Source organism: Panthera uncia (assembly GCF_023721935.1).
Source record: "Panthera uncia isolate 11264 chromosome A1 unlocalized genomic scaffold, Puncia_PCG_1.0 HiC_scaffold_16, whole genome shotgun sequence".
Lineage (NCBI taxonomy): Eukaryota > Metazoa > Chordata > Mammalia > Carnivora > Felidae > Panthera > Panthera uncia.
Genome location: NW_026057576.1, coordinates 49452830 through 49477756, shown reverse-complemented (window position 1 = coordinate 49477756; position 24927 = coordinate 49452830).

Genomic DNA, 24927 nt, shown 5'->3' with positions numbered 1-24927 from the left:
CTAGACAGTGGAGATAAAAGAATACAATATAGTATGTTCTTTCAAAAAACTTACCAAATTCCAGCTAAGTAATCAGGCTAACAAAAGAGAATCCAATGTGCATGATGGAGATAAGAGAGGTTGTAGGTGTAATGGAAACAGCAATGTGGGCTTTGGAGTCAAACTCAGATTAAGTCTCTGTCATCTATAAAGAATCACCTGGCTAAATTATCTAACTTCTCTGACCTTCAAGTTCCTCATTTGTAAAATGTAAATAATAATGCCTACCTTGTTCTGTAACTTTAAGAACTAGGAATAAGGTATACAAGATATCCACACATGCAAGTATTCAAAAGTTATAATTACAAATACTTAAACTGAGGTATGTGCATAATGATTAAGGAATGTAAAATTTGGCCCTCCTAATTTTACAGCCTGAAGAATCCCAAAAGCTATGCTATCAATCGGTATCCTAAAGGAAATTGAGATATTGAGTAGAATTTAATGAAGGGACTCTAATGGAGATGAGAGCAGGGCTAGGGGACCCAAAAGGCATGTTTAGTCCCCAAAGACCAGCAATGGAAGGGAGCCATTGCCACCCCTAGTGAGCCCAGTGAGAGCTGGAGCCTTGGAAGAGGATCATTCCCTCTACAGACACACCCTGGTGTGGAGGTAATTCAAGAGTCTGATGTCATCAAGGATAACTATTACCTTTGTTCAATAATCAGCTGGCTGATTACAAGTTCATTTTCCCATTCATGTTGCCTGCAAGAAAGAACACAAGTTGCTGGCCAGTTGACACAACAGTTCACACTGCTCATTGAAACACAATGAGTTAAAAGTAAGTGTAAAGAAACGTTCAGACAACCAAACAACCTAAACAAGCACACTGCTCCTAGCCGTGGGTTTAACTCAGCAGAATATAGGGCACCATTTTCTGGCTACTGTGCCTCTATTAATTCAGGCTAACTATTTAAGCTGCCCTGCAGCCTACAATTAAAATTCCTAGGCCTTTTTACTCATGAAATACTGCTGAGCTATGATTCCTTAGTAAATTTTTTAACCTAAATTTCACATTTTGCCTTTATCCCTGTTAAAATAGTTTTATTTTAGCACTTCATTACAACATATTGGCACTTCATTACAACAGTTATATATTCCATTTAAGTTAACAGTGTCTACAAATTTGATAAGCATGTCATTCTATGTCTTTTTCTAAGTTACTGATAAAAAGGTTAATTGCAATTAAGGACAAAAACAGAGCCTTTTGTATGCATTAATTTAAAAGAATTTAGACATCTAATATATGCCAGGCTCTATATTAATTGCTGGGGATGTAGAAATTAAGAAAGAAGTAATAGAAGTTTGGTTAGTAATAAATGCCACAAAGAAACAAAATACAGCGATAAATTAGTGGTTGGTTAGGATATAACAACTTTAGATAAGGAGACCAAGGAGCCTCACTGAACCCTAAATGATACCAGTGAGACTGTCCTATGCATACCTGATGGAAAGTTTCCAAGAAGAGGGAAACAGGAAGCACTGAGATCATAAAACTAAAATGAGCTTGACATTGCCAAAAAAAAGAAATTATAATTTGGCTAGAACAGAGTAAACAACAGAAGAATAATACTTGATGAGTTTAGAGAGGAGGACAAAGGCCAGATTATGTAGTGATCTGTAGTCTCTAGTAAGGAGTCTGAACTTTATTCAAAGTGCAGGGCCACCTCCTTCTGTCCTAGCATTGATCCCACTGATGTATTTATAAATATATCTTTCAAACAATAACCTTACTGTACTAACAGTCTAGTTAAAATCAAGAATTGAGACATCATGGAAATTATTCATGGGGACACAATGAAATATTCTGTGCCAAACAAGAATTTAATCTGCCTGAGACACCTATTCATTACTTTAATCTACTTTACATGTTGGAGTTCTTCATAAGCAACCAGAAGAGAATTAACATGAGCTCCCTATCCCATCTACACATCTACTGCATCTGCACCCAAAGACTTTTCATTGCCTCCTATCACTGTGGATGAATTATCTTCCTCCTGAGATCAACCTCCCACCTGTGCATTCATGTCTACCACCTCTGTCTTAATCAACATCACCTCCTCTCTTCTGCATCTCAACTTTTGTCTTCCTATAGGTTCACACCCATCAACATTAAACATGCAGTAATTTCTCCAATCATAAATACAAACCTCCCTTGGCCCCTACATCATTGTCCAGCTACCACTTCATTTCTCTTCTAGCTCTTCTAGAAAAAATTCTCAAAAGAGTTGTCTATACTTACTACTGTAATGGTTCTCTTTTCATTCTCTCTGGAATTCACTCCAATCAAATTTCCACCCCCACAGCTCCCATAGAACAACTCCTGTCTAGGTCACTTGACCCATCTGCCTCACACATTGTTGGTTGTCCAGGCAATAGCCATTTCTTTTTGCCAACTGTCTCACTCATAAAACAACCATGCACTTTAGGGGAAGTGGGCCTTTCTCAAGCCTGAGGGACAGAAATCGCAATTTGTCTCTAAGCCATTCACTGTACCACCACTGCCCTTACTGTTACCTGGCTTAGGAAGGACAGATGTGTCACAGTTCTGGCCAGTGAAACCTCAGGGAGTTTTTACTCTTATAATAAAGTGAATGCACTGGTTTAACTATTGCCTTAATAGTGAACATTAAACAGATTCCAGTTCAGTTATTAATCAGTGACAAACATCTTTTTGCATTTAGGAGCTCTGTTTCCATCCACTTTGTTGATTAGACAGAATTCTGGAAGCCATCTTTTCGAGAATGACTTTTCACTCCAACCTCCATTCCACTATCCTCTCATATAATCATAAATTACTTATCTTTTAGCCTTCAAATCAAGTTCACTCCCCACTCCCATGCTTAATCAGGTTTTCTGGTTCTTCACCTTCTTAGAAGTATACTCCATTCCTCTTGAATACTCATCTCTATAATAACACAACAGCAAGTATCATTAGCCGATGGTACCTATCTCCCCCATAAAACTGTAAGCTCCACTAAGGCAAGAACTTTCTGTTTTTTTCTCATCATACTCAGCACTTGTCACAGTGTAGGCACATAGTAGGTACTCAGTAATTATTGTTAAAGGTAGGAGACAGAGCAAGCAGAAAGGAAACACTGCAAGTAACATAAAAATGTTTTGCACACAGAAATGTGTTGAATTCAGACATTTGGTTCCTATGAATGTCATATGAATGAGTTCATTACATTCAGATGACACATTAGGTAAACTTTTCTTTAGGGACATCTGGATGGCTCAGTTGGCTAAGCATCTGACTTCGGCTCAGGTCGTGATCTCTCATTTTGTAAGCTCAAGCCCACATTGAATTCTCATGCAGAGCCCAGGAAGGCAGGGGAAAGGCAAATAGAAAACCTCACAGTGAGAGTTCATAGGCCTTATCTTTGCCATTAACACAACAAGCTTCCAATCAGACCAGTTTGTGTGCTTCTCTCTTAACAAGTTTCAGATTGTCAGAAGAGAGGATATGATCGGCCCAAGTGTGTGTCCATCTACACCTGGGTCAATGAACTTTGGCTGGAGTGTAGCAGTGTCATGTAGCATAGGCATGGCCACTAGAGGCCTACTCCTGTGTTTTGATCCATTCCCAGAAAAGAGGAAACTCTTGTAAGCAAAGCAGCCACCCCAGATGGCATCCCCTTTAGATGAGAACAAGGAAGACATATATGTTGTCCAGCAATCATGCCAGATCAGGGGAAGGGGCAAGTTCAGGGGCCAATTCTTTTAACAAATATTTTAATGTAGACTTTTATTTATATTTATTATTATTTTCTTTATACTTATATGTAATTTATATTTATACATAATTTAACTTTTATTATGGAAATTTTCAAACATACAAAAATAGGGAAAAAAGTACAATGACCCCTAATCAACCCATTATTCAACTTTAATAATTGCCAATATTTTATTTTCCTTATTTTATCTTCTATGTATCCCCAAACGTGTTTCTAGGGTATTTTAAAATAAATGCCAGATGTATATTTCACTTAAGAATTTCAGTGTATATCTCTTTTTAGGAAATAACTTTTAAAACCATAACCATGGGGCACCTGGGTGGCTCAACTGTTTTGAGCAACCGACTCTTGGTTTGGTCATGATCTCACGGCTTCTTGGGTCTGAGCCCCACATTGGGCTTTGCTGCCATCACAGAGCCTGCTTAGGATCCTCTCTCTCCCTCTCTTTCTGCCCTTCCCCAACTCATGCTGTCTATGTCTCTCCAAAATAAAAATATTAATTAAAAAAAACCCCATAACCATAATATTTTTATACTGAACAATATAACAGTAATTGGTATATCCAGTTCTATAAGACTTGCTCTCTGCTGTCAAAAGTTTACAATCTAGAAGAATTGATACGACCTTTACTTAAGTAACCAAGAGAAACAAACACCTTAAGAAAAGTAGAGATGAAGTATTATGTGATGGTCAGAGGACTGATGTTAACACAGACTAGAGAAGTAAAATATATATTGCAATATGGTCAGGAACCCAGAAACAAGTAGGCAACAAAAAAAAAGTCAAGGGCATAACCAGAAACTGAGGAAGTGGAAGATCCAAAATTCAGATTAGCACCTGGGACTAAAGGACTGACATACTTGAAGAAACAGAGGAAAATCAAAGCACATGGTATGGTGTAGAATCAGAAACAGAGGACCCAAAAAACAAAGAAAGGAGACCCAGCTATCCTGATCTTAACTGAGGGGCAAGTACACATTTTCAGTAAGTGGCCCAGAGGCTACAGGTGATGAAACCAAGAATTACTTAGAGACAGGATACACGGGTCCAGCTAAATCTGTTGTTTACTGCTGGCTTCACTTCTGATTGTGTAGGGCTGTGATACATGTGTTGTTAGATATTTGAATATCACTCCTGATTACATGTAATACTTCCATGACATTGGCTTTTCCTGAAAGGTATGCTTAGTGCCTAGTCCAGGGCTGGAAACAGAGAAGGAACTCAAATATATTCTGACAGCATAGGAGTACAAAAATGTTATATTGCTGTTCAGACACTTTATTAAGCTATTTCTAAAGCTATATAGAAAAACCTCATTCATTCATTTACTTTATGTCTTTAGAGCTCCTACTATGATAGTTTCCAGCTACATTGGAAGATTTCTTCATTAACTCAAGTATAAATTGGCTGCAAAAGAAACGTGAAGAACATTCTAGAGAAATATTCTTTCTCAATATGCTTCAAGTATACATTTTCTAATACTAATTAGAGGACTACCTAAAAAGGGAATCTTAAGATTATAGCCAAAGTAACTACATATTTCAACTCAGTATCATTCCTGTTTTCAGAAACATGAATGTAAAAATTATACATTATAAAATAAAATATCTGATGTGAATGTATGTCCTTAACTGAAAAGGAAAGTTCCTTTTTTACAAAAAACCTAACAGCAGTAATATTTTAGGATTACCTCATTCTTCCATAAATCAGAATTACCTAAAGATCATATATCTTCGTCATTTCTATAGTATTGTGATCTTTCTTATTACTCTTTTCACAATTAAAAAAAAAAGTGGAGCCAGTGTGACTATCATTTGTTATTTACACAAACATGTAATTCATATTCTTATGTACATAGCTACTCTACTAGTCAACGGGGTTCCTGAGCAAGTTTCACCTTGTATGGGAGGGCTGAGTCAATTAAGCTCCTAAAACAATGTGTTCGAACGAACAAGGCTGGTTAATGATGGATCATTGAATCACTGGGCAAGAAACATCTTTGTTACATAAACAAGCTTATAAAAATTCAGTGCCGAGTAGGAAATCTGGTTTTTTCCACAAGTCGCTGAAGGTCATAATTTTAAATTATAGGTAATCAACTCTTGATTTCAGCTCAGGTCATGATCCCAGGGTCATGGGATTGAGCCTATGCTGAGAATGGAGTCTGATTCAGTTTTTCTCTCTCTCTCTCCCTCTGCCCTTCTCTTCCCTCCCCGCCCCCACACACTTCTCTCAAAAAAATAAAAAAATATATTTATAAAAAGAAAAGAGAGAGGGAAACAAACCATGAGAGACTCTTAAAGATAGAGAACCAACTGTGGGTTGATAGAGCGAGGGAGGTGGGGGACGGGCTAGATGGGTAATAGGTACTAAGGAGGGCACTTGTTATGATGAGCACTCAGTGTTATATGTAATTGATGAATCATTGAATTCCACTCCTAAAACCAATATTACACTGTATGTTAATTAACTAGAATTTAAATAAAAATTAAAAATAAACAAAAAATAATAAAATTATAGGTAATCTCAAGCGTCCACCTCAGGAACTCTGTCTGTCTTTTTTAGTCATTATTATTCTGAAAAGTAAATATTCACAGAAATAAAAAAAGAAAGAAAGAAATCTGCTCTACAGTAACAATAATAAAATGCAAATTGTCATTTCCAGAGTTACTCAAAAAGTTATGGCCACCACCTGTATCATTTAGATCCCTGGCAAGATATGAGAGGATGAGTAAAGAGATAGATGGAAATATCTTCTGAAGGGGTGAGCAGGGTTAAGGAAATCAACAAATGATAGTGAAGTGCCCCACGGCTAAAATAATTGGGAGTCATTATTATCACTAGATCTGAAGGGGCGAAAGGAGCAAGCAATTACTGGGACCTGAAGAGGTGTTATAGTTATATGTGTAGGAAAATGTTGCTGACAAGAAGCTGTGTACTCAGGTAGAGGAAATAGCCACAAGGTCCTGTAGAGTGGCAACGGGGTGAATAAATAGCCTATTCTACCCTTCAGATTTCCTTCCAATTTCTCCTATTGGATGAACCCAAATGGAAGCAAAAGTTCAAGGTAACAATTGATAACAGTCCATAAAGATCAGTCAGAGTAAGATGCAGAGTGGGTCTGGAAGGGCAATGGGAAATATCTAATACATGTTCCCTTCTACCATTACATCTCCAGTTTAACTAGCCTTACATATTTTTCAGCAGTTTTTCTCATTCCCATTATGGTCAAATCAAGAAGCAATCTAAGAGGTATTTAGGAAGCTCTATCTAGATTCTAACATTATATTAAACACGTAGAAAAATATAAAGAAGTATAAGATATGAATTCTATTCTATCCCCAAGATAAAAAAAAAAAAATGTGAAAGAAATGGGAGCAAGATAATATATATAACAAATTATAGATAATGAAAACACTGAAGATTTGGCTTCAGGCAAGACCAGGAGTCTCCTCTAAGGCAGTTTTCACAAGGTTTTGTATATGAGTTTCAGGTTTTGCAATTTTTGTACATAATGCAGGAAAGAATGTTGCGGAACAAAGATATTCCTTGGGAGTTGACAGTAACCTAACATCCCTAGGAACACTCTAGTAGCAGCCTGGAACATTGCCTAGCTTATTTTGCTGGATACTAATTCCAGAAGAAAAAAGGAAGCTTAAGTAAGGAGAAATTGCCTATTCTTTCTATCCTCTTAATATGTACATTTCCCTAAAGAATAAAGACCGACAGTTATCATAATACCTATTTTCAACATTTGTAAGGCTATCACATAAAAGCCAAACCCAACATTAACTGGCAAAAGCTATTCGTTCCACCTGAAATGCTTTCCTCACTTCCTCATTGTACAAATTCTTACTATTTAAGACTTCACTCAAACATGAACTCTACGTAGCTTTTTCTGAGTATTCCTGGCAAAGCTAAAACCTTCTCTGAACTTTAATTTCTAAAATGATTAAAAAGAATAAACTTTCAGAATATTCTGGTTTGTATAATTACTTTTGAATTAGCTACCTGGTATTTTTTTTAACTATTTAATTCTATTATAAAATTTTCATAAAAGATACATATAACTTGCTTTGTTAAGGATCCAAAGCATTGCCTAGAGAGATCCTTCCATGGTTAATAAAATTTTCTAAGAGAAAAAGTAGGAACTTGCAATAACCATTGTTCCTTCTAAGACAATAACTCTAAATTTGAACATATGAAAGTTTTTAATATAGCACTGAAAGAAAAACCTTCTCTGATGAAATAAAAAGCTATCCTTTTTGAATAAAAAGCTATTACCCAACCACCATTCATTTATCTTTTATGGATTTTTCATAGCAATAATTTTGGTTGTCATTTTTTAATTCTCTAAGCATATCTACAGAATCTAATGACTTCATAAGTTAACAAGCCATTACTGAGCCTGGTTAATTTTGAGCAAGAAAAACAGAAGTTCTTATAGATGCTCAGTAAAAACCTTATTATTTGAAAATCAACCATGTGGTTGAAGAATGTATCCTGGAACTGCATAGAGTAAAATAATCTAAATGGAATGAAAAGCTAAATAAAATAGGGGTACAAATATGAAGAAACAATATTTTTCATCTCAAATTTCCATTTGGGATTCCAGAAAGTACTACCATTTGGAACCCAAGACAAGGTGAAGATGGGGGAGAAGGTGAAAGAGCTGCAGTCGCATCTAGTTTCCCATTTGAACTGAGTGTATGTGTGTTTGAACACAGAACTCTTCACTTAAAGCTGGTGAAAAACCACAACTTCCGAAGAAATTTGGGAAGAAAACTCAGAGCTATTCATTCATCAGAGTGAGTTGGGGAAGGGCAGAAAGAGAGGGAGAGAGAGGATCCTAAGCAGGCTCTGTGATGGCCGCTGAGCCCGATGTGGGGCTCAGACCCAAGAAGCCGTGAGATCGTGGCCATCTCACTCCCTGTTGGTATAATCTAGTTGGAGATATACTAGACATATTGTCAAAATTATACATATTAAAAGCTGGAAGGGGGGAGCAAGGAGTTAGCGTTTATGAATGGAACAGGTACGTTGTCTTACAGAATCCTACTCAACCTTCACAATGACCCTATGAGCTAGGTATTACTCATCCAATTTTATAAATGGGAAACTAAAGTTCAGAGAATCAATGAGTCATCAAGTTTAACCTGCTAATGATTAGTGGTGGGGTTAAAATGCCAACTGAGATCTGACTCTAGAGCTCATTCTCTTTTCTCTACCAGTGAGAGGTGAATCTTGAGGCACAGGAGGAGAACCCTGAGGCATCTCTGCTTGAGTACCTTAGAGTGTATGTAATGTAAAAACTCACCATACCTGGAGGGGTAAAGTGCGGTGGGAACACAGAGCTAGGAGTAACTGAGTCTCTGTGGTGCCATGAAAGACCATGGATTATTTGAGGAATGTGGAAAAGATCACTCTGTGTGGCTAGAGCATTAGGAGGAAGTAGTGCAAATGGAAAGCAAGATCGGGTCAAAGGATAAGAGATTAAGAGGCACTTTCAGCCATGTCAACAAGGAGCATGATTATATATTATGTACTGAAATTCAGATTTCAGAAAATAATAGAAAGATTACAAAATATTAAGATAAAAATATTGCTCTGTCCTACAGAGACCAAACCTTTCATTTAGAGAAAACCAAATGCCAAGCTTTTCTAATGCCAAGGAAGCTATTGTTATGCAAATCGATGTTGCATTTCTGTTAATTGGGGCTTGTTCTCAATGAAAGAGGAGAGAAAAGTTTTTATCTTTAAAAATGGAAATTAAACCAATTTTAAAGTATATAATGAAACTCACCCAAATTGCAAAGTATGTTTTTCTATAATTAACACTTTTCAGTGACCCCATTTTTTTGTTGTCAGTATACAGTGTTCCCAACAATTTGTATTGTATTTTTTTTTTGTCACTCAGTAATATTCAGTAGTAATTCAGTGATCTTGTCTTTCAGTAATAGTGAATTCCCATCATTGGTAAAGACTTGCACAAAAAACAAACAAAAGTCCACATGGAACATGAATAAGCGTTTAACACCATCAGTAATTCCTCCCAAGCCAAAATGTAAGCCTAGGATTTAAAAAAAAAAAAAAGTCCTGGTTGATTTAATCTAGAGTTAGTTCTGTAACCTCCGCTTGTACTTAGGGCAACTCTGGAAGTCTGTGACCACTAAAACTGAAGCATTTTCTTCACATTCAACAATATCATCTAGTCTCTGTGGCTGGTCTTCCATGCCAATTCCTGTCTCTGCCACTGGGACAGGGCCCTTAATCACTTCCTGCTAGGACTGGGGTTCTGATATTGCTTGTCAGGCCACTAGGGGAATAGACTTGTTAATAGAGTTCTGCCCCACACTGAGTAAACCTTTGCAGTGATGCCACTTCTAGCCAGATAGTTCGTGTGTCATCACTGCCGAGACAGTCCTGCTGCCATGCTCACAAAGACTACCACTCACCCCACCCCCACTCCAACTGCCAACCAGCCTCCATCTGGCTTCCTTCTCTTCCTGGTGGAAAAGTACCCTGAGATGTCAGCAAGTCTCATGAAATCAGATGGCTTCAGTCACTGTCACTGAGCTCACTTACCATTGCTAAAAGTGAAAAATGTAGGGATTTTGTGCTATGGCAATGATCATTAGCATCTAAATGAAGCAAAGCCACTAAGGCTAGCCAGGCCTAAAGCAAAAATAGGAAAGTCGAATACTTCTAAAATCACCAACATCTGTATCTTTGTATGATTTACACCAAATAGTCAACACTTCAAACCCTGCTACTCAAAACAGTTTGCAATGGGAATAACTTTAGCATTAGTTGCTAACCACTAACATCAGAAGTTTTTTCCTGGCGTACATACTTCTTTTTCATTGAGATACAATTCACATACCCTAAAATGGACCATTTTAAAAGTGTATGTCAGTGATTTTTAGTGGATTCACAAGGTTTTACAACCATCACCGCTATCTAAGTCAAGAACATTTTCTTTACCATCCCTCCAAAAGCCTCTATATCCATTAGCAATCACTCTCATTCCCTCCTCTTCTGAGCCTCTGGCAATCACTAATCCACTTTCTGTTGTTATGGATTTGCCTATTCTGGGCATTTCATATAAATGGAATCATATAACATATGGCTTTTTGTATCTAACTTCTTTCTCTTAGCATAATGTTTTCAAGGTTCACCCATGTCATAGCATGAATGAATACTTTACCCCTTTTTATGGCTGAATAATGTTCCATTGTGTAGATATACAATTTTTGTTTATACATTCATCAGTTGATAGACACCTGGGTCGTTTCTACTTCTTGGCTATTGTGAATAATGCTGCTATGAACATTTCTGTACAAGCTTTTTTGTAAGCATATTTTCAATTCTTTTAGGTATATACCTAAAAATGGAATTGCTGGATCGTATGGTAAGTCTGTTTAACTTTTTGAGAAACTATCAAACTGTTTTCCAAAAACAGTTTGCAGCTTTTTACATTCCCATCAGCAATATGTGAGGTCCCAGTTTTTTCACATTCTCATCAACATTTGCTATTTTAAAAAAATTATTATTAAATTATTATTATAGCCATTCTAATGTGTGTGAAGTGGCTTTGATTTTTATTCCCTAATGACTAATGATGTCGTTTAAAAAATAATAATAATAGTAAACATTGATTCTCTGGATATCTATCCACTGTTGAGAGTAGAAAAAAGTAACAATAATAAAAATTAGGAAAGTGTTATTTCTGTTAAAATAAACAACAATAAATGTTCTATATGTTAACATCAATAATGTATTTTCCAAAATTAAAAAATGAGAAGATTGATATTGTTTTATATTTTGGCAAATGTCTTTAACATGTGGCTTAAATAGGGGCACCTGGGTGGCTCAGTCGGTTGAGCGCCCAACCTCGGCTCAGGTCATGATCTCACAGCTCGTGAGTTCGAGACCCACGTCAGGCTTTGTACTGACAGCTCAGAGCCTGCAGCCTGCTTTGGATTCTGTGCCTCCCTCTCTTTCTGCCCCAACCCATTCACATTCTGTCTCTCCCTCTCTCAAAAATAAATAAACATCAAAAAAAAATTTTTTTAAATATGTGGCTTAAATAGGTAGGAGTTGGATTCTTGTGGCTGCTTCTACATTTAATATGTTGTAATATGTTGTGATTGAAAAATATCAAGTAAATCTAGTCTCATAGATACACGGTTGGAGAAGGGAAGAGTATTTTTAATAGCCTTTCAGATAATTGTGGATATTCTTCACTGATAACTATACCAAAACTGGACATTGATCATTTTTTGGAAGTTAGTTGCAATATAGAATCTAAAACCATACCAGTGAATTTTTCATTCTCTGTTACAGAATCTATTGGTTTGTCTTGCTCTTTGAATGAATTTTTTCCCATGATTTTGTAACATCCTGCATTGGTCATTTTGCTAATATTTGCTCACTGAATTATACAGATCTTCCAAATGTTGACATAGTTGATTGTATAATTAAAAAAAAAAAATCACATCCAGGGGCACTGAGTGGCTCAGTCAGTTAAGCGGCTGACTTCAGCTCAGGTCATGAACTTGCAGTTCATGGGTTTGAACCCTGTGTCAGGATCTATGCTGACAGCTCAGAGCCTGGAGCCTGCTTTGGATTCTATGTCTCCCTCTCTCTGTTCCTCCCCCCCTTGCATCTGTCTCTCTCTGTCAAAAATAAAGATTAAAAATATATATAAATAAAATAAAATAAATCACATCCATTAATTTCACCAATAACTGCATTAGAAAGCTCCCTAAGTGTTAGGATGTTGTTGAGTTGACAGATACAGGTTTTTCAAAATCCTAATTTTATCACTGGCCGCAAAAACTATTTTTTTCCTAAAGGACAGACTCATCTCATTCACTTTCAAGATAGTGTCTGCCAACTAGCTAAAACTCAAAAATCATCATTTGTCAGTTGTTGTTTCAAGCAAAATTGATGTGCAGGGAGGGAGGGAGGCAGGGATAGCTAGTTCAGCTTCCAATTCAAACAATTATGTTTGTGTTTTGCACATTTTGATGTGTCGTAGATTTTATTTGTACTTACCATTTCCTCACCTCCAGAGTGTTTTCCCCACTTTTTCTCCATGCTTTCCAGCCTCAGAACATACATTGCACTTCCCAGCTTGTAATGCATTTATCTGAACTCCCACACCTTCCATGTCTGAGGCACTTCCCCACCTTTTAAATCTTCACAGATGGCAGTCTACCTCCCACTAAAGAAGCTGAAAAGGATGGATACTTCTTTTCCCAAGAAGAGTGGTAGTTAGGACATGTGAACGTGAACAAGGCTCAGCCAATCATCAGGATCAAATTGATGTGGTTTTGGTGTGGTGGTGGGGGTCCAGATGGCCCAGAAAGAATTCTCTAAGATGTCTCTGGTGCAAAAAGGTGATTTTATTAAAGCACAGGGACTGGAGGACCCCTGCACAGAAAGAGCTGCATTTTAAGTGTGAGGGGTGACTGATTATATACCTGGGCGTAGGTGGAGGTAAGGAAAATGAAGGTTTCCAATAGGACTTTCAAATGCTATAGAAGACTCACAAGATAAAGGAGGCCTAGCTATTGTCAAGCTAAGGTTGTTTTCCCCTCTAGTAAGGCATTAAGACAATAGGGAGTTCCTGGAGGAACGTTGTACTCTGCCTATCCGAAGTATTTGTCAACAGGCTGCAGGTTATAAGGAAATTAAATTTTATCTACTATTTTCCTTCTTGCCTTTGTTCCCCACATCACTATGGAGAGGAGGGTGATGTTAGGGCTCCAGGAAACTGAGTCTATAGGTTTCTGCTAGTTTATTTATAAGATTGCCTTTTTCCTGTAAACTGATGGAGACTCCTGCATGACTGTGATCTCTATCAGTTCACCATTTGTTTTTTCTTTCTCTTAGCTTTAGGGCAGCCAAGAGTGCCTGAGAAATGTCACACATATCGCACCTAAGGAGGGAGGAGGTTTATGGGGTCTCGGTTTGCCTTATGCTCCCTCATCAAAACTCTTTAGGATTTTTAATCTGGAGCTAGTGACACAAAGAGCCAGAAAAGAGGGTGAGGTGGCAGATTCATTTGGCAGTATCATGACAGGACAATGACCCTCTTTCGTAGTTGCGGCAGCATCCAGGGGCCACAGTAGTGGCAGTGCCAGCACCAGCGGCACCTGGGAATATTTGATGGTGTCAGTGGCATCTGAGCTGCAAGCTATAAAGCCCAGCTCGTTGTATTCCCTGGGTGAACTTGGCTGGAATGGCTAGTTCTAACTAAAAGGAAAGGGAGTTTCCTGCTGAACAGTAAAGTCAAGTGGCAAAGTCAACAGGCTCAAAATAAATTTCTATTCACTTTTACCATGTAAGAGGAAAAAAATTGGAAGGTCAAGCAGAAGATTTTATCTTCAGTCAGTTATTTTTGTGTAGTTTACTAGAGCTTAGAACTAATGAGGCCACAGTCACTATTTCAAAGGCCAAAGGGTAAATCAGCTACATTGTTTGGTCACACACCACTGGTTAGGGCACAGAGGTGGCAAGTGATCAAACCAGAGCCCAGGAAAAGAGAGTATTTGGGTCAATGTGATCACACTCTAAGTGCATAGTTCAGTGAATCAGTTCTGGTGTCTTCATATACATTAACCAGAGTCCATTGACTAAGTCTCTCCCTCAGTCATAATCTGGCAGAAAATTCCATGTATTTCATGAAATTTGAATTGGCATTTATTTTCTTGCTATTTATAGCAGTACATTATGGAAACAGAAACATTTCCTTCTATTAGGCTCACAGGATGGCTAACAAAAAAGATACCGTATTAAATAAACTCTGTTGCTTGCTTCTCTTTTTTCCAGAGGGCTGATGGGGTTGGTTATTAGGCCTTTACTAATTTCTTTCATGACCTAAGTTAACTCTTCTCTTCATGATTCCATTCACCTCTAGAATCCACAAGTATACCTATGACTTAGTACTGTGCAAACAATAATGCATTAGTCAAAACTTGTATAAGGTTCTCCATGGCAATTTTGAAAAAATCCATTATAAAGGGACAGATATCATTAAAATTTTGATAGTAAAAAGTGTGAGAAAAGAGCTTAATTTATGCAACCTGAAGTAAAGAAGCTTTAAGAGAGACTGACCCTTGTTTTTGAGTATGAAAACACTTTCTTTTTTTTTTTCTTTTTTTTTTTTAATTTTTTTTTTTAACGTTTATTTATTTTTGAGACAGGGAGAGACAGCATGAACGGGGGAGGGTCAGAGAGAGACAGGGAGAGACAGCATGAACGGGGGAGGGTCAGAGAGAGAGGGAGACACAGAATCAGAAACAGGCTCCAGGCTCTGAGCTGTCAGCACAGAGCTTGATGCGGGGCTCGAACTCACAGACCGCGAGATCATGACCTGAGCCGAAGTCGGATGCTTAACCGACTGAGCCACCCAGGCGCCCCAAGTATGAAAACACTTTCTACATAAATGATAGAAAACAATAATTCTCAGTCCCATATAGCAGATGGAAATTACAGCAGAGAGAATTTAAACTAGACATTAGAAGAACTCTAACAATTGTGAGGTGTGGGTAATTATTATCCCAGGATTATAGAGGTTTCTTGAAAATAGATATCAATTTTAATTGAAAATAAAGTCATTCCAGTAAATAATTACAACATTTCATCCTTGAGGTAACTTGAAAAACTCACAGCTCAGGGAAAGATGGCAGCCAGCTCCCTCTGAGAAAACAATAAACTATAGTTATTTTTTAGAAGCAAAAATATTATAAAAACAGGCAGTGGGACAAAACAAGAGGTTCTTAAATATGGAGAACAAACAGAGGGTTGCTGAAGGGGTTGTGGGGGGGGGGGGATGGGCTAAATGGGTAAGGGGGATTAAGGAATCTACTCCCGAAATCATTGTTGCACTATATGCTAACTAACTGGGATGTAAATTAAGAAATAAATTAATTTTTTTAAAAAGGACAAAATTAATGGTTATTTTCAAATAATTTGCCCTTGCATCCAACTCAGGACCAACCAGAGAAAGCCAAATATGCTCCCTAAGCAAATCACATAGGATGTGCAATTCAATTCTCAAAATAGGATGACTCAATTCAACTTCCTAAAACAAAATTTACATCAAGAATCTTTGCAGGGATGGAGTGATAAGACACATATCTGCCTTCTGAGAGTTACAATATTGGATGGAGAACAAGCAGAATTAATCAAGTATAAATATAACTATAAAATAAAACAAAATATAATTGATAAATCCCAAAAATAAAGTCTTATATTTCTGCAGATCATGTCACGGTAATGACAACTTAGCGGGTTATAATGTTGGTGACAAAAACTTAAGATTCAGATGTTTCAGCCCACAGGACAATGTTTGCTTCTCAAAGTAGAGCTGACCATTGGTGAAAAGGCCATAAAAGAATTCACTGGAAAAGATAAAAAGAAGCTGCCATTTGGCTATGCTGTACAGCAATATCATTTAACACATTTGGTAACCAGGGTTGAGCATAACTGTTTTTCTCATCTTATATTTGAGGAAGCATATAAGGAAGAAAGAGGTTGCAAGTTAGCAAAGTCATAGAGAAAGAAGAAAACGTGCTCAAAGAAGAATCTACGTTTCAAAAATTCCAACTTCAAAATAGGCCTAGAAGAATTATAATTTTGAAATCTCTACAGTATGCCCATGTATAGGTGACCCTGATAATTGAAAGCATGACCATATTAAAAATAATAATAATAATAATAACAATAATAATAATAATAATAAGGAAACTTCTACAGAGGAACGAAGTAGCAGTAGAAGCAGAGTTTAAAAACTTGCTCCATGTTCAGTGCTATGCTTTGGACACTTAGTAAATATAATTAGATTCATTGCTAAAATGTTTACTAAAATCAAATATCCACTTAGAAATGGTATCAATTTTTAAATCACTTAGCCTGACTGATTTTTATGTGTATGTTAGAAATCAGCTTTCTGGGCACAAGATACAGAGAAATACTTCCCACATTTTCTAGTGTCTCTCTAATGTTGGTAGGATCGTGATATCTTTTATATAACAGCCTTCTTCAAAAGTCAAACTGTAAAAAATAATTTTCAGTAAAATATAACCTGATACAATGATTATTTAACTTTCACTGTTTAGAAGTGAAACTATGCTGAAACTATAGTAGAAAAGTTGGCAATGGCATAACCAAAACAATTTACAAAAAAAAATCAAATATCTAATTAAAATGAAAAAACTGTAATCAAAATTACAGATAAAATATTTTTCTAGGGGCACCTGGGTGGCTCAGTTGGTTAAGCAACTGATTTCGGCTCAGGTCATGATCTCATGGTTTGTGAGTTCGAACCCCTGCTTCAGGCTCAGGCTCTGTGTGTGCAACTCAGAGCCTGGAGCCTGCTTCAGATTCTGTGTCTCCCTCTCTCTCTGCCCCTCCACTGCTCATGCTCTCTCTCTCTCTCTCTCTCTCTCTCTCAAAAATAAATATTAAAAATATTTTAAAAGATGCTTTTCTATTATATTCATAAAAGATTTTTTTTCATATTTAGGCGAATACTCTCAATCAACCACAGCTGGTGTCAGTGGAATTTGGCACAATGTTCATGGAAAGCTAATCAGCAATTCAGATCATCAGCCCAAAGAAGGTTTATAACTTTGACCAAAATTTTCTACTTTTAAGAATTTTCCTTAATGGTACAGCCATTATGGCAAATAGTGTAGAAGTTCCTCAAAAACTTAAAAAACTGAACTATCATATGATCTAGCAATGTCACTTCTAGGTATACATCAAAAGGAAATTCAAATACGACCTCAAAAAGATATCTGCACTCCCATGTTCATTGCAGTATTATTCATAATGGCCAAGATACAGAAACAGCCTAAGTGTCTATCAGTGAATTAATGTCTAAAGAAGATGTGTTTTATACACACACACACACACACACACAGAGTGAAATATTATTCAGCCAGGAGAAAGAAGAACATCCTGTTGTTTGCCACAACATGGATGGATCTTGAGGGCATTGTGCTAAGGAAAATAAGTCAGATCATGAAAGACAAATACTGCGTGGCATCACTTATATATGGAACCTATAAAAGCCAAACTCACAGAAACAAAGACTAGATGGTAATTACCAGAGGCTGGAAGATGGGGAAAGGGGATATTGTTCAAGAGTACAAACTTCTAGTAATAAGATGAATAAGTCCCAGGACCAAATGTACAGTACAGTGATTTTAGTTAACAATACTATATTATATACTTGAAAGTTGCTAAAAGAACAGATCTTAAATGTTCTTACACAAAAAAGGAACGGTACTTACGTGATGTGTTGCAGGTTTTAGCTAACACTATGGTGAAAATGATTTTGCAATATTAACATCTTAAACTTACAAATGTTATATGTCAATTATATCTCAGTAAATGTATATTTGTGGGGTTGAAATAGAACTTACCTTAAGGAGAAAGACCTAGATTCAACAATATTCACTATTTAAAGTACTGCAAATTGGGACCCATTGGTCTTCCACGGGAAGGCAACCATGATAACCCTTTGCTTAAGATTAGCTTTGTCTGCACTGTAAATGACTATGAAGAAAAAGCAATAAAGATGCTCCTCAATGTTTTTCAGCTTGTGAAATTCAGATCAGAGTGTCATATTTCCTAAGAAAATCTGTAGCAATATGTGAGAAATTTTCATAGGAGTGTGGGTGAGACAAGGGGTTCTACAACGCTTTAAAAACTATAGGGGGGGTGCCTAGGTGGCTCAGTTGGTTAAGCATCTGACTTTGGCTCATGTCATGATCTCACCATTCGTGAGTTTGAGCCCCATGATGAGCTCTGTGCTGGCAGCTCAGAGCCTGGAGCCTGCTTCAGATTCTGTGTCTCCCTCTCTCCCTGCTCCTCCCCTGTTCATGCTTTGTCTCTGTCTCTCAAAATAAAAATAAAGCTTAAAAAATTAAATTAAAAAAAAAAAAAAACTATAGGGGCAGCACCTGGGGTGGCTCAGTCAGTTGAGCATCTGACTCTTGGTTTCAGCTCAGGTCATGACCTCATGGTTCATGGGATTGAGCCCTGTGTCAGACTCTGTGCTGGCAGCGAGGAGCCTGCTTGGGACTTTTCTCTTTCCCTCGCTCTCTGCCCCTCACCAACTCGCACTGTCTCTGTCTCTCTCAAAAGAAATAAATAAACTTTATAAAAAATAAAACAAAACAAAATAAAAAACTATATATTAGTCTGCTTGGGCTGCCACAACAAAATGATATAGACTGGGTGGCTTCAACAGTGGAAAGTCATTTTCTCATTGTTTTAGAGGCTGGACATCTATAATCTGAGTGCCAGCATGGTAGGGTTCTAGTGAGAGTTCTCTTCGTGGCTGTCAGACAGCCATCCTTTCTGTGTGTCCTAACATGATGAGGGGTGGGCAGGGGAAGAATGTACTTTCTGGTGTCTCTTCTTCTAAGAGTACTAATCCCAGGGTGAGGGCCCCACTCTCATGGCCTCATTGAAACCTAATCACTTCCCAAAGGCTTCATCTCCAAATAGCATCACTTTGAGGGGTTATAAATTTGACATCAATTTTGAGGTGACACAATTCACAATATTAAAAAATGTTTCTAGGTCAGTCTAATAATGATAATAAATGAAAATTCTGTTAACCTGAATTTATTCATGTAAGCTAAAGCTCTAGCATTCTGATGTAGTTCTTTAAAAAACATAAAATATGGGAAAAAATTCCATTTAGTATGGCAGAATTAGAAAATCAAGATTTTGCAATACCTAGGAAATGACCTAAAATTATGGAACATCTTATTGGGAGAACAGGATATTGCCACAGTGCCCAAGTATCACCTCTCAGTTTATTCATTAATTCCAAAGGGTAAAATGTACCTTTACAATGTGGAGACCTGGCAGTTGCCATCTGAACTTAACAATCACACTAAGTATCATTAGTAGTGGGACAACATGACATTATATACTCCCAGATTAGATATGAAGTCATATTACATGTGTTGTGAATGAAGGATTCTTGACAAATAAGCTTAATTTGAATTTAATCAAGTCTAAACTTAAATTTCAGTCTACATGAAATACAAGGAATAAAGGAACAGGTTAAATAACATCATGAGAAACAATCTGAATATAGAATATACTGTATAAGACAAATGTCCTGTATATTCAAAAAGTCAATGTCATGAAAAAATGGGTTGCAAATTGTTCTAAATTAAAAGAGATGACCATCAAATTTAATATGTTAAATTTAATACTTTAAAATATGCATCTACAAAAGGCATTTGGAGACAATTGGGAGACTTTGAATATGGAGTGGATATTAAATAACATAAAATTACTATTAATTTTCTTGGATGTAATAATGGCACTGAGATTAAGTAGACCATTCTTATTTTTAGAGGTTGCATGATGATATATCAAGGGTTGGCATTTCATATGTCTGCAAATGACTTTTAAATATTTCAGAAAAGTAAATGGGGCACCTGGGCAGCTCAGCTGGTTAAGCATCCGACTTTGACTCAGGTCATGATCTCGCGGTTTGTGAGTTCAAGTCCTGCATCATGCTCTGTGCTGATAGCTCAGAGCCTGGAGCCTGCTTCAGATTCTGTGTCCCCCCCTCTCTCTGCCCCTCCTCTGCTTGTATTCTCTCTCTCTCTCTCTTTCTCTCTCTCTCAAAAATAAAATAAATAATAAAACATTAAAAATTTAAAAATAAATAAATATTTCAGCAAGGAAATCAATGTATCCATGTATATAAAGACAGAAATATTTAAGAATTTGGCAACATGTTAATAATTGTTGAGTTAATGGGAGTAGATGAATTTTTGTATTATCCATTTTGTATTATCCATTGTATTATATTTTCTCCTTATTTGAAACTTCCAAATAAAAACTTGTCAGAAAAGTAAATTAAGTTTTTCATTTAAAAATAAATAATGCTAAGTAAACAATATAGCCCACAGCTAATATCATCCTCAATGGGGAAAAACTGAGGGCTTTCTCCCTGAGGTCAGGAACATGACAGGGATGTCCACTCTCACCGCTGTTGTTTAACATAGTGTTGGAGGTTCTAGCATCAGCAATCAGACAACAAAAGGAAATCAAAGGCATCAAAATTGGCAAAGATGAAGTTAAGCTTTCACTTTTTGCTGATGACATGATATTATACATGGAAAACCCAAGAGACTCCACCAAAAGTCTGCTAGAACTGATACATGAATTCAGCAAAGTCGCAGGATACAAAATCAATGTACAGAAATGAGTTGCATTCTTATACACTAATAATGAAGCAACAGAAAGACAAATAAAGAAACTGATCCCATTCACAATTGCACCAAGAATCATAAAATACCTAGGAATAAACCTGACCAAAGATGTAAAAGATCTGTATGCTGAAAAGTATAGAAAGCTTATGAAGGAAATTGAAGAAGATACAAAGAAATGGAAAAATATGTGCTCATGGATTGGAAGAATAAATATTATTAAAACGTCAATACTACCCAAAGCTATCTACACATTCAATGCAATCCCAATCAAAATTGCACCAGCATTCTTCTTGAAGCTAGAACAAGCAATCCTAAATTTGGAACCACAAATATGGAACCACAAAAGGCCCCGAATAGCCAAAGTAATTTTGAAGAAGAAGACCAAGGCAGGAGGCATCAAAATCCCAGACTTTAGCCTCTACTACAAAGCTGTCATCATCAAGACAGCATGGTATTGGCACAAAAACAGACACATAGACCAATGGAATAGAATAGAAACCCCAGAACTAGACCCACAAAAGTATGGCCAACTAATCTTTGACAAAGCAGGAAAGAATATCCAATGGAAAAAAGACAGTCTCTTTAACAAATGGTGCTGGGAGAACTGGACAGCAACATGCAGAAGAATGAAACTAGACCATTTTCTTACACCATTCACAAAAACAAACTCAAAATGGATGAAGGACCTGAATGTGAGACAGGAAACCATCAAAACACTAGAGGAGAAAGCAGGGAAAAACCTCTCTGACCTCAGTCGCAGCAATTTCTTACTTGACACATCCCCAAAGGCAAGGGAAACAAAAGCAAAAATGAACTATTGGGACCTCATGAAGATAAAAAGCTTCTGTACTGCAAAGGAAACAATCAACAAAACTAAAAGGCAACCAACGGAATGGGAAAAGATATTTGCAAATGACATATCGGACAAAGGGCTAGTATCCAAAATCTATAAAGAGCTCACCAAACTCCACACCCAAAAAACAAATAATCCAGTGAAGAAATGGGCAGAAAACATGAATAGACACTTCTCTAAAGAAAACATCCAGATGGCCAACAGGCACATGAAAAGATGCTCAACATCGCTCCTCATCAGGGAAATACAAATCAAAACCACACTTAGATATCACCTCATGCCAGTCAGAGTGGCTAAAATGAACGCACAGGAGACTATAGATGCTGGAGAGGATGTGGAGAAATGGGAACCCTCTTGCACTGTGGTGGGAATGCAAACTGGTGCAGCCACTCTGGAAAACAATGTGGAGGTTCCTCAAAAAATTGAAAATAGACCTACCCTATGACCCAGCAATAGCACTGCTAGGAATTTACCCAAGGGATACAGGAGTACTGATGCATAGGGGCACTTGTTTCCAATGTTTATAGCAGCACTCTCAACAATAGCCAAATTATGGAAAGAGCCTAAATGTCCATCAACTGATGAATGGAAAAAGAAATTGTGGTTTATATACACAATGGAATACTACGTGGCAATGAGAAAGAATGAAATATGGCCTTTTGTAGCAACATGGATGGAACTGGAGAGTGTTTGCTAAGTGAAATAAGTCATACAGAGAAGGACAGATTCCATATGTTTTCACTCCTATGTGGATCCTGAGAAACTTAACAGAAGACCATGGGGGAGGGGAAGAAAAAAAAATGGTTAGGGAGGGAGGGAGACAAAACATAAGACTCCTAAAAACTGAGAACAAACTGAGGGTTTATGGGGGGTGGGAGGGAGGGGTGGGTGCATGATGGGTATTGAGGGCACCTGTTGGGATGAGCACTGGGTGTTGTATGGAAACCAATCTGACAATAAATTTCATAATAAAAATAAATAAATAAATAAACAAACAAATAAATAAATAAAGCTAAGTAAACAATACATGTAATAAATATGTAATAAATAAATCATAATGTAGTCAATACTCATAAATATATCACCCAACCCAAGATCTAGAACACTAATCATACCATTAAATCTATGTATATGGACTTCCAGGGAAGGTGGAAGAGTAGTGGAGCATCCCACAGATACAATTAGATAACATCCACATCAGTATAAATAAATCAGAAAATGACCTGAAGACCAACAGAAGAGCTATATGTAGAGAAGAAGGCTTACTCTCTCACTGAAGAGAGTAAGGAGGGCAGAGATATGGTCAGGAGCCAAATGGATCCACACGACTGTCCATAGGAGGGACCTCACAGGTATGGAAAGGGAGAAGAGGATCCCATACCAGGTAGCTCAGGCACCAGGGGGCCCACACTGGGAAGACAAATCCCCATAACACTTGGTTTTGAAGGCCAGAGGGGCCTGTCTTTATAAGTGTTTACAATCAGTGGAGCTTAACATCTGAAACTTTAAAATTCAGTGGGCTGAGTCCTTACCCTTTAAGAGACAGCACAACAAACATCCCTACAGAGATACAACATAGAAGCAGCAGTGTGAGATTTGTTTTCTTTGTTTCCTTTTTTTAAATACATTTTTGTAAGTTTTTATTTATTTATTTTGAGAGAGACAGAGAGAGAGAGAGCGGGGGGGGGGGGGGGCAGTGAGAGAGGGAGAGAGAATCCCAAGCAGATTCCACACAGCCAGTGTGGAGCCTGATGCGGGGCTGGAACTCACAAACAGTGAGATCATGACCTGAGCCAAAACAAAGAGTTGGATGCTTAACCAACAGAGCTACCCAGGTGCCCCAGGAGGTAGATTTGTTTCCTATGTCAGAACATGTGCTGCAGAGCCAGGAATTGTTGAGAGATTTCAAGAACAAAAGACCTGATGGGTGCCATTTCCCTCCCCTACCCCCTAGCCTAGATACACAGACACCTGCAGGGAACCAGCACAATGCCAAAACTCTCCACCTAACTTGCTAACAGTGAGCCTCTCCCCTCAGTGATTCTGTGGATCTGCCCCCTCCATTCCAGTGGCAGGAGTTTCCTAAGTCATTCCAGATCCCTTCCCCCCAGAACAGATTTGTGGAAACCTTGCTAGCACCATATCCCCATTCCCTACATTCTCACACAGACCTGCCCACTCCAATATAGGCTTGGCCAGAACTCACCTAAAGTAATGCCACAACAAGCCCGGCAGTGTGCAAGCAGCCATGACAGGGGTCAGTACCACTCCAAAGTAACTCTTGCCCCAGGGAGAGAGGAAGATAACTACACATATCTGTCCAACTGAGGTCCAAGCAGTGGGCTGGAGACAGACATCTGGTCTCACTGCAGCCTACCCATCAGCAAAAGCTTCTCAGAAGACAGCATAGGGAAAGTGCCCTGCAGTTTTGTGATATTGCAGTTATGGAAAATGCCTGGTTTGATGCAACTCAAGTCAAGGTGGTCCCGGACTAGCCCACTAACAAAAAGGAACAAAACCCTGCTCACAACAGGCAAAGAGAACCATTGCAGACAACTGGACTGAAGGCAAAAGCAGCTCAGCCACACTGCAGGGTGCACATAACACATGGAGGAGACACTCTTGAAGCACCAGCTTCCAGTGAACAGGGGGCACTGCACAGTGGGCACTACAGGACCTCTTCTTCATAAGGCCACTACTTCCAAGAACGGGAGACATAGCTGACTTTCCTAACACCAAGAAACAGACATAGTGAGTTAGACAAAATGAAGAGACAGAGGACTGTGTTCCACATGTAAGAACAAGAAAAATCATAGCAAGAGAGCTAAATGAAACAGAGATCAGTAATATGCGTGATAGAGAATTTCTAGTAATTGTCATAAAGATACTCACTGGACTTGAGGAAAGACTGGAATGCCTCAGTAAGACCCTCAACAAAGAGAAAGAAGACACAAAAAATAACCAATCAGAGATGAAGAACTCAATAATTGAAATTAAAAATACACTAGAGGGAATAAAGAGTAGACCAGAGGAA